An 11,364-nucleotide genomic window follows, 5' to 3' on the forward strand; every position below is an offset into this window, starting at 1 on the left:
ATTTGTTGAACGAGAAAGACAGAAGAGCAGGATCGTGGAGGGCTTACAGGGGGTAATAAAGATGGAGTCTCTAATGTGTCTGTGTATTTATTGCTATTAAAGTATTTTTTCTCTGTGTGGTGTCTTTTTTTTAACCCTTTATTGGAGATTCTTAATGGCCGGGTCAAATGTGCCTGACATTAAGAATCTCTGGCTTAATACTGGCTAGTAAAACAAAGCCAGTATTAACTCATGATTACCCAACAAGCCACCCGGCTTCAGGGCTGTTGGAAGAGTTGGATACAGCGCCATATGATGGCGTTTCTATGAGAGCGCCATTTTCTGGGACGGCTGCGGACTGAAATTCGCAGCAGAGGCGCCCAGAAACCTCGGGCTAACCTGTGCTGCGGATTCCAATCCCCAGCTGCCTAGTTGTACCTGGCTGGACACAAAAATGGGGCGAAGCCCACGTCATTTGTTTTTTAATTATTTCATGAAATAAGTGAAATAATTAAAAAAAACGGGCTTCCCTATATTTTTGGTTCCCAGCCGGGTACAAATAGGCAACTGGGGGTTGGAGGCAGCCCGTGGCTGCCTCCTGTACCTGGCTAGCATACAAAAATATGACGAAGCCCACGTCATTTTTTTAGTGGGCAAAAAACTTCTGCATACAGTCCTGGATGGAGTATGCTGAGCCTTGTAGTTCTGCAGCTGCTGTCTGCTCTTCTCCATACAGACAGACAGCAGCTGCAGAACTACAAGGCTCAGCATACTCCATCCAGGACTGTATGCAGAAGTTTTTTGCCCCTTGAAAAAATTATGTGGGCTTCGCCATATTTTTGTATGCTAGCCAGGTACAGCAGGCAGGTACGGCTGCCCCCAACCCCCAGTTGCCTATTTGTACCTGGCTGGGAACCAAAAATAAAGGGAAGCCCTTTTTTTATTATTTCATGAATTTCATGAAATAATTAGAAAACAAATGACGTAGGCTTCGCCCCATTTTTGTGTCCAGCCAGACACAACTAGGCAGCTGGGGATTGGAATCCGCAGAACAGGTTGGCCTGAGCTTTCTGGGCCCCACTGCTGCGAATTGCAGTCTGCAGCCGCCTCAGAAAATGGCATTTTCATAGAAGCGCCATCTTCTGGCGCTGTATACAACTCTTCCATACCTGCCTGCTATACCTGGCTAGCATACAAAAATATGGCGAAGCTCACGTCCTTTTTTTGTAGTTTTTTGGCAAAAAAAATAAAAAATGCTTCCCTGGATTTTCCATTGCCAGTGAAGGTAACACCAAACAGTGGGGGTTAGCAGCCAGTAGCTGCTTGGATTACCCTTAGCTAGCAATACAAAAAATGCAGCGGGAGCCCATATATTTTTTTTTAATTATTTATTTAAATAACTAAAAACAAAATGGGCTTCCCTGTATTTTGATTGCTGGACATCACAGTGCTGTAAAAATAAATCTTTAAAAAAATGACGTAGCGCTCCGCGGTATTTTTGATTCTCAGCGCAGATAAAGCAGACAGCTATGGGTTGCCACCCCCATCTGCCTGCCGTTACCTTGGTTGGCAATCAAAATACAGGGAAGCCAATTAATTTTTTCTATTTAAAAAATAGTTAAAAAAAAAATGACGTTGGGTCCCCCCATTTTTGATAGCCAGCAGACGGCTGTAGCCTGAAAACCACAGCTGGCAGCTTTACCGTGGTTGGGGATCCAATGTGGAGGTCCCCTCAGGCTCTTTTTTATAATTATTTTATAAATATTAATAATTACACAATAAAAGTAGGGTCCCCCAAAATTGGATCACCAGCCAAGGTAAAGCGGACAGCTGTGGTCTGGTATTCTCAGGGTGGGAAGGTCCATAGTTATTGGGCCTTCACAGCCTAAAAATAGCAGGCCGCAGGCACCCCAGATGTGGCGCATCCACTAGATGCGCCAATCCTGGCGCTTCACCCCAGCTCATCCCGTGCCCTGGTGCAGTGGCAAACGGGGTAATAAATCGGGTTGATACTAGCTGTAAAGTCACCTAAGATCAAGCCCAGCAGTTTGTGATGTCATGGCGTCTATTAGATACCCAACATCATAAACTGTCAGTACTAACAAAAAAAAAAAATCGACAAAAGAAATTTATTTGAAAAAACAGTCCCCAAAACATTTCCTCTTTCCCCAATTTATTGTAAGAAAAAAAATAAAGGGGTCCCACGATGATTCTGGACCGTCTAGAATATGGGGGGGAGACACTCAGGGAACGTATCCCCCATTTTCTAGGAGTGCGGACCCTTCATGTGAGGAGTGTGGGTGCAATGAATCTGCACTCACTCTCCCCGGGTCCACAGCAGCAGAGTCCATGTCGTAATGGTTGCTACCAAAGCTGCAATGCCCTGCTCATGAGGTAAGGGCATGCCTAATCAGGAGAACTACTGTAGAGGAAGCTCTGCTCACTGGTATATAGGTGCTCAGAGGTAATAATAGATAAAATTAGTGAGTAACCTCGGCACTCTAAATCTCCCAGACTAAGTCAGTAAGTCCCAACGGATAGTAATGCAAAATCACTCTTTATTGGTCCGTATTAAGAAAAAAAAAATTTTCATAAGCATATATGTTTTTGTCCAAAACAAGTTACAAATGATGTTTCGGCCTGAGCCTTCGTCAGATTGGACTTATCTGCATGTAATCATGAAAAATGACAATAATCAGTATCACATAAGAGTGAGAGAACAATAACATAAACTCGAACAATGTAGAGGTACAATTGGGATGCAGCAAAAAAATTGCAACACAGCAAGAAATGAAACACATGATACAAATGTCATAATACAGTACAAGGACAATATAGTAATGACAAAAATGGGGTCAGAGTAGGCTTAGACAGCTCTGGTATGAAAGAGATGTAGATCATAAAGTAACATGTGCAGTAGGTGTAGAGCTACACTATGCATGGCAGAGCTAATGGGTAGACCGACCATAGAAAAAGAACGGAGAAAAAGTGGAGAAAAAGGGGAGAAAAAGTGGAGAAAAAGTGGAGAAAAAGTGGAGAAAAAATGGAGAAAAAGTGGAGAAAAAGTGGGAAGAAGTGGAGAAAAAGTGGAGAAAAAGTGGAGAAGTGTTTGTTCATGATGGGAGATAAATAATTTTTTACCGGTGCTGTCATTTACTGTAACGTGATCATCGGTGTACGGTGTATACCTGTGATCACGTGAGCGGGGACCGGAAAAACCGTCCTGAATCATGATCTCCAGGGTCTCAGCTAGCCCTGAAACCCCGGAGATTTTCTGACGCCGGGGGGCGCTATTCACTTATTTCTGCCTGCTGTTTATAAACGGCAGATCAGAATAAGGCTACATTAACAAGACCGATCCATTTTTGCGGTCTGCAAAAAACAGTCCGTTTTTTTTCACGGGTGCATCCGTGTGGCATCCGTTTCCGTTCCGTAGACGGTCCGTATGTCATCTGTTTGTCATCCGTGTGCCTTCCATTTTTTTTTGTGTACTGCAAAAAAACTGAAGGAGGGTAAATGCATAAATTTACCCAGGATCCATAGCTTCATCCTACATGAGACGGTCACATGTTCACTCCAGTGCCATTTTCTACGGCTTTTCACAGCGTAGAGCGCTCTGGTGATTTTCTTGTGCTTGTGCACTTCATATCAGTCTTTTCTGTCATTATAATGGCAGAAAGACACATAATGTCCCACTCTCCTGCATTTTGTAATTTTGCACCCTTTGGTGCCTTTCATGTGGCACTAAGGGGTGCTTAGCTTTGTATTTAGCCAAAAAAATAGAAAAAAAAAATGACGTAGGGTTCCCCCTAGTTTTGTAGCCAGCTAGGGTAAAGCAGACGGCTGCAGCCTGCAGACCACAGCTGGCAACCTCACCTTGGCTGGTAATCCAAAACTGAGGGCACCCTACGCTGTTATTTTAAATTAAATAAATAATTTAAAAAAAAAACACGTAGGGGTCCCCCCAAAATTGGATCACCAGCCAAGGTAAAGCAGACAGCTGGGGTCTGATATTCTCAGACTAGGGAGGTCCATGGTTATTGGACTCTCCCCAGCCTAAAAATAGCAGGCCGCAGCCGCCCCAGAAGTGGCACATCCATTAGATGCGCCAATCCTGGTGCTTCGCCCCAGCTCATCCCGCGCCCTGGTGCGGTGGCAAACGGGGTAATATATGGGGTTAATACCAGATGTCTAATGTCACCTGGCATCAATCCCTGGGGTTGGTGAGGTCAGGCGTCTATCATATACCCGACATCACCAACCCAGTCAGTAATAAAAAAAAAAAAATAGACGACAAACACATTTTTATTTGAAAAAACACTCCCCAAAACATTCCCTCTTTAACCTCATAACGACGGCCGTACGACTTAAAGCGGCGGCCCGAAAAAACCCTGTAGCGCCCCCTAGCGACCAAAAATCTTGGGGGTTTCAGCTACCGGGGGTAGCTGAGACCCCCCAGATTATGAATCGGGGTGTTTTTTCTGGACCCCGTTAATGCGATCGCCGGTATACACCGTATACCGGCGACAACATTAAAAAAAAAAAAATGGCCGGTAAAATTGATTTATTTCTCATCTGACGTGATCAAACATGTCAGATGAGAAATAAATATGAGCCCTTAGTGCCCCCAAAGCCCCCGGTACTGGAGAAATCTATCCAACACCCCCCCTCCGGAAAATCCAAGATGGCGCCGACGCGCGCTGAAAACTCCCGCCGCCGCCGGCTCTGCATTCATTTCCCTCCGATCTGAAATGATCAAACATTTCAGATCGGAGGGAAATGTCCTCCCCCTGACTCCTCCTCCGGTACACCGGAGATCTCTGGTCCCCGGAGCCCCCTCCGGGTCTCCAGAGCCGCCTCCCCCGTCCCCCCTCCCCCCTCCGGAGCGTGGAAGATGGCGGCCGCATTCATCCTGCTCTTTCTGCCGCATGTGACACGTCACATGCGGCAGAAAGTTGTCCCCAGGTCCCCCCGTCACCCCCCCGTCACCCCCCCAGCCCCCGGTTTTACGTTACCTGGCTGCTGGTGCTCCAGCCCCGTGATCACACCGCCTCCTTCTTGAAAGCTGGCGGCGCATGCGCAGACAGCGGCTGTCAGCTGGATCCCTGCAAGCAGGGATGCTGACGTCGCTACTGCACAGGCTTCTCCACTGTGGACCGGGGGAGGGTGAGTGCGGTAATCTGCAGCCACACTCCTCACATGGAGAGACTGCTGTTCTAGAAAATGGGGGGTACGTTCTGTTAGCGTGCCCCTCATATTCTAGAATGAGGTTACTGCAGGTCACTCTGCCCTAGGTTGGACCGGGGCAGTGTGAGTGCAGTATTCTCAGATTACTGCACCCACACTGCTCATGGAGAGCTTGCTCTTCCAGAAAATGGGGGATACGTTCCCTGAACGTGCCCCCCATATTCTAGAAGATCCAGAGTCGGCGTGGGACCTCCAAAATGGATTACAGCGACCGAAATTTATTTATTTTCAATAAATTGGTAAAAGAGGAATGTTTCGGGGAGTTTTTTTTTCAAATAAATTTTTTTTTTGTCTTTATTTTTTCTTTTACTTGACTGGGTTAGTAATGTCGGGTATCTGTTTAGATGCCGTGACATCACTAACCCCAGGGCTTGATGCCAGGTGACATTACAGCTGGTATCAACCCCGTATATTACTCCGTTTTCCACCGCACCAGGGCGCGGGATGAGCTGGAGCGAAGCGCCAGGATTGGCGCATCTAATGGATGCGCCACTTCTGGGGCGGCTGCGGCCTGCTATTTTTAGGCTGGGAAGAGTCCAATAACCATGGCTCTTCCCACCCTGAGAATACCAGACCCCAGCTGTCCGCTTCACCTTGGCTGGTGATCTAATTTGGGGGGGAACCCACGTTTTTTTTTTTTTTAAAAAACCGCCTGGGGAGCCCTCCAAATTGATCACCAGCCAAGGTGAAGCTGTCAGCTGTGGTTTGCAGGCTACAGCTGTCTGCTTTACCCTAGCTGGCTATCAAAAATAGGGGGGACCCAACGTCGTTTATTTTAATTATTAATTTTTTGGGGGGCTAAATACAAGGCTAGGCACCCTTTAGTGCCACATGAAAGGCACTAAAGGGCGCCAGCTTAGAATATGCAGGGGGTGGGACGTTATATTTGTTTGACATCTATCCATTCATCCATTGTAGCATTTTAGGCTGTGTGCCCACAATCGGGGTTTGCAGCGTTTTGGGCGCAGAGTGTGTCCATAGTGTTTTCCCTGCGTCCATAGCGCTGCATTGTGCAGTAGAAGCACAGTGGAAGGATTTTTAGAAATCCCGTGCCCAATGTGCTTCTTTTCTCCGCAGCATACACTGACGTGTGGCGCAGCTTCCCGAGCCTCAGCATGTCAATTTATGCTGCGGAGATGAGTGTTCTCTGCAGGTAGCATAGAGCTCCACAGCGGCCTGAACCCAAATCGTGGGCATGGGCAGCTGCGTTCTCCCGTGGACAACACTCACATCTCTGCAGGAGGCTGACACTGTGTACTAGACGCCGTGTCGCTGGATCATGGCCACATAGCCTAAAAGTGAGACATTTGTTGCTACAGCAACATTTTTGTGAAGTACCTGTGGATTCAAAATGCTTACTATACTCCTGAATAAAATCCAGTTTCCAAAATGGGGTCACTTGTGGGGGGTTTCTAATGTATAGGTACCCAAGGGGCCCTGCAAATGTGACATGGTGCCCGCAATTTATCTCAGCTTTTCCAGAATTCAAATGGTACTCCTTCCATTCCAAGCCCTCCCATTTATCCAAACAGAGGTTTTTGGCCACATGTGGGGTATCCCTGTGCTCATAAGACATTGAATAACAACCTGTGGGGTCCACGTTTTGTTGTTGTCTCTTGAAAAAGTGAGAAATTTGATGCTGAAGCAACATTTTTGTGAAAAAAATGAAAATTTTCAATATGGCAACCTAAGCTTATCAAATTCTGTGAAGTATTCGTGGATTCAAACTGCTCACTATACACCTAGATAAAAGCCTTGAGGTGTCTTGTTTCCAGAATGGAGTCACTTGTGGGGGACCGCTACTGTTTAGGCACCTCAGGGGCTCTCCAAATGCAACCTGGCGTCCGCTATTGATTCCAGCCAATTTTGCAGTCAAATGGCACTCCTTCCCTTCCGAGCCCTGCCATGCGCCCAAACAGTTGATTTCCACCACATATAAGGTATCGCCAAACTCAGGAGAAATTGCACAACAAATGTTATGCTGAATTTTTTCCATTTACTCTTGCAAAAAAAAAGCTACCTGGTTGAAATAACAATTTTGTGGTAAAATTTTATTTTTTTTTTTTCATGGCTCAACGTTATAAAATTCTGTGAAGCACCTGGGGGTTCAGGGTACTCACCAAACATCTAGATAAATTCCTTGAGGGCCTAGTTTTCAAAATGGGGTCACTTGTGCGGGGTTTCTGCTGTTTAGGTACCTTAGGGGTCCTCCAAATGTGACATGGTGCCCGCAATCTTCTTCAGCCAAATTTCCTTTCCAAAATTCAAATATTGCTCCTTTCGTTCCAAGCCCTCCCATTTGTCCAAACAAAGGTTTCAGACCACATGTGAGGTATCACTGCGCTCATAAAAAAGTGGTAACAAACCTTGAGGTCAAATTTTTGGAATTACCTCTTGAAAAAGTGAGAAAATTGATGCTAAAGCAATATTTTTGAGAAAATTATTAAAATTTTCAATATGACAACGTAACGTTAACAAAATCTGTGAAGTACCTGTGGATCTAAAATGCTCACTATACCCCTAGATAGAAGCCTTGAGGGGTCTAGTTTCCAAAATGGTGTCACTTGTGAGGGATTTCTTCTGTTTAGGTACCTTAGCGGACCTGTAAATGCAACATGGTGCCCGCAATCTATTTCAGCCAAATTTGCTTTCCAAAATTCAAATATTGCTCCTTCTGTTCCGAGCCCTCCCATTTGTCCAAACAGAGGTTTCTGACCACATGTGGGGTATCGGCGCACTCATAAGAAAGTGGGGAACAAGTTTTGTGGTCCATTTTGTTGTGTTATTTCTTCTAAAAGTGAATAAATTTGGGTTAGAGCAACATTTTTAGGTAAAATTTAATTTTTGCTTTTTTTCATTCCACATTGCTTTTGTTCATGTGAAGCACCTGAAGGGTTAATAAACTTCTTGAATGTGGTTTTGAGTGCTTTAGGGGGTGCAGTTTTTATAATGGTGTGACTTTTGGGTATTTTCTGTCATCTAGGCCTATTGAAGTCACTTCAAATGTGATGTGGTCCCTAAAAAAATGGTTTTATAAATGTTGATGTAAAAATGAGAAATCGCTGATAAACTTTGAACCCCTCTAACTTCCTAACAAAAAAAAATTTTGTTTCCAAAATTGTGCTGATGTAAAGTAGACAAGTGGGAAATGTTATTTATTAACTATTTTGTGTCACAGAAATCTCTGGTTTAACGGTATAAAAATTCAAAAGTTGAAAATTGCTAAATTTTCAAAATTTTTGCCAATATTCAATTTTTTTCATAAATAAACGCAAAAAATATTGTCCTAAATTTGGTACTAACAGGAAGTCCAATATGTGATGAAAAAACAATCTCAGAATCACCGGGATCCGTTGAAGCGTTCCAGAGTTATAACCTCATGAAGTGACACTGGTCAGAATTGCAAAATTTGGTCTGGTCATTAAGGTGAAAATTAGCTCCGTCACTAAAGGGTTAACCAATTTATTAGAAAGAAAAACAAATCCAGGTCTGGTGTAATCCAAGGGGTTGCCATGACGATCCACACTGTCCCAGTCAATGAAGAGCAGGATGTTCCCCATTGGCTGGGAGAGCAGTGCAGTGACCTGAGCTAACATCAATGGGTCAGCCCAGGTCACTGCAGGGGATGACAAGTGCTGCTGTCAGCGAGGTACATTACCTGCGCTGATCTCCTGCACTGCCGACAGCACCTGTCACTGAGTATAATGACCGCCGCCTTCACAGCCAAGTATCGCGAGAGGCCCGTGACGTCACCGCTAGTCAGTCTCGGGTCGGAAGCGAGAGAAGGTGATGTGACAAGCGGCGGCCATGGAGGACAGTGACAGCGCTGAGGTCGTGATGGCGGGACTTCATCACCGCAGGTAAGCCGAGCGGGACCATGTGTGCAGAGTGTGTGTGCAGAGTGTGTGTGCAGAGTGTGTGTGCAGAGTGTGTGTGTGTGTGTACGTGTGTACATGCCGCGGGCAGCAGGGGGCGGAGCGAGCTGAGCGGGGAAGTGTGGGCTTCCTGCACGTAACTAGGATAAACATTGGGTTACTAACCAAAGCGCTTTGCTTGGATACCCGATGTTTATCTTGGTTACCAGCTTCTGGCAGGCTGCCAGCGATGGCTCCTGCACACTGTAGCTGTAAAAAGCCCTGCTTTTTGCTGCTAGAACCGTTCTCGAACGAATCTAGAACTATCGAGCTTTTAGCAAAAAGCTCGAGTTCTAGTTCGATCTAGAACAGCCTCCAAAATCACTCGAGCCGCGAACTGGAGAACCTCGAACCGCGAACAGCGCTCAACTCTAGTAATAAGCACTCAAGCACATTGGTGGTCATTCTTCACTAACTGTATGATTTAAAAGTAGGGAATAAACTTTTGAGTTCAAAAGTTCAGAAGTTCAGTCCTGTGCAAAAAGTCAGAAAAGTGAAAAGTAAAATAAATGTGACAAGTTTTACTGAAAATGTATGCCCCTATGCTTCATTGTTTTTTCCCCTGTTTTTCTGTCTTATTTTTTTTATTTTGCTCCTTTTTATTTATTTGCAACCACTGTTACTATACTATTTGCACCTTTTTATGTCTATTTTATATATGCTCATCTGTTATTGCTCTTATTTTTCCATTTTATGGTTGAAGTTTTGCAATTCCAGATGTTTTTGCACTATTTAAGAGGATTTGGCTAAAAAGATGCAAACTAATTCCACAGAACAAAAAAAGGAAAGTGACAAAATAAACCCCACAAATGATGAATCGGGACTGTAGAATCTGATCAGTTCATCATAACTAACAAACTAAAATGTGACCTATCTACTCTATACAACCAATGACAAGTATTTATGTTATTATCATTGCCTACAGTATATTTTTAGATATCTAAATCAACCCGTTTGGAATGATTCTATGAGAATTATATAGTAGCATATTATTCAGTATACATCTTTCCACCCTGTTCTTGACTACCTCTTCCTACCTGAAGATAGCCAAGGAGAGCGGAATAACTGGTACCTTTCAACAGACGACGGTTGTTTCGCACTGGTTTGCACTTTCACGGGTCTGGTTCTTGACCGTTGTATATTGAAATGCACCTTTTTTTCCTCTCTCCCTTACTATCTTCAGGATTATGAAGTTTTAATAAGTTGGAATACAATAAATTGTTTTACATTTATGGTGAATACTGCTATTCTTCTTGGCTGTGATTATCACTAGATTGTACTCTTGCCAGTCTGTCTAGCTTAGCACCACTTATTGCAAGTCACTGAGGTTTGTCAGCAGCCCAGCCAGTGATTATTTTCACTGGGATTCTGGGATAGTGCAGAGTTCATTTTTCTTCCTAGTATATAATTATAAAAAAAAACCCTTTACTTGATACCTACTACTATACTGTCTATGAGTTCTGGCAATGAACATTTTCCTTTACTTTAATACTTTAATTTTTAAGTAAATTTGCTCTTTTTCAAGGTAGCAGATGATTCTCTTATATGAACAAGATATAGTGGTAGTAATTTTGATCTGAGATGTGAAGCCTTTAAATTATGCTAATGGGGATTTTTTTATATGAGAACCTATTATCCTCTAAAGTGAGGATGAATGAATAAAGGTAACTTTTCTTACAGTTGAAGTTTGTGTCTAGAGTTACCGGTATACCCTGAGCAGCTCTGGCTCATAGGCGTAGATTACGTTTCTTGGATCATAAGGCCATGTGCACACTTTGAGTAGTTGATGAGTTTTTTAGCTCAGTATTTGTAAGCCAAAGCCAGGAGCTCCTAAAAAATGCAGAAGTGGTGACGTGTTTCTATTATACTTTTCCTCTTTTTTTCTGATGCTGATTTTGGCTTAAAAATACAAATGAGGGGAAAAAAAATCACCAAATACTCAACATGTGCACGTGGCAAACAGGACAATAACCTTATACAGAGACAAAGTCTAATAATGAAGTGATTTCACCTTGAAATTGTGCTGTATATTTTAAATAGTCTGATGCCTGCTCTGAGCTGAATGGCAATTAATAGATTGGCGTGATTTATTACAAACATTTTCTATCAATCCTTGTCAAGTATGAGTTATGATATACTATAGCACATATGTCTGACTTGGCAGGTGGAAAGTTACATGTTGGAAGAAAACTTTTTGGTTAGACAAAGCAATTGTCTCATGTAC

Source organism: Anomaloglossus baeobatrachus, chromosome 4 (genome assembly GCF_048569485.1).
Source record: "Anomaloglossus baeobatrachus isolate aAnoBae1 chromosome 4, aAnoBae1.hap1, whole genome shotgun sequence".
Taxonomy (NCBI): Eukaryota; Metazoa; Chordata; class Amphibia; order Anura; family Aromobatidae; genus Anomaloglossus; species Anomaloglossus baeobatrachus.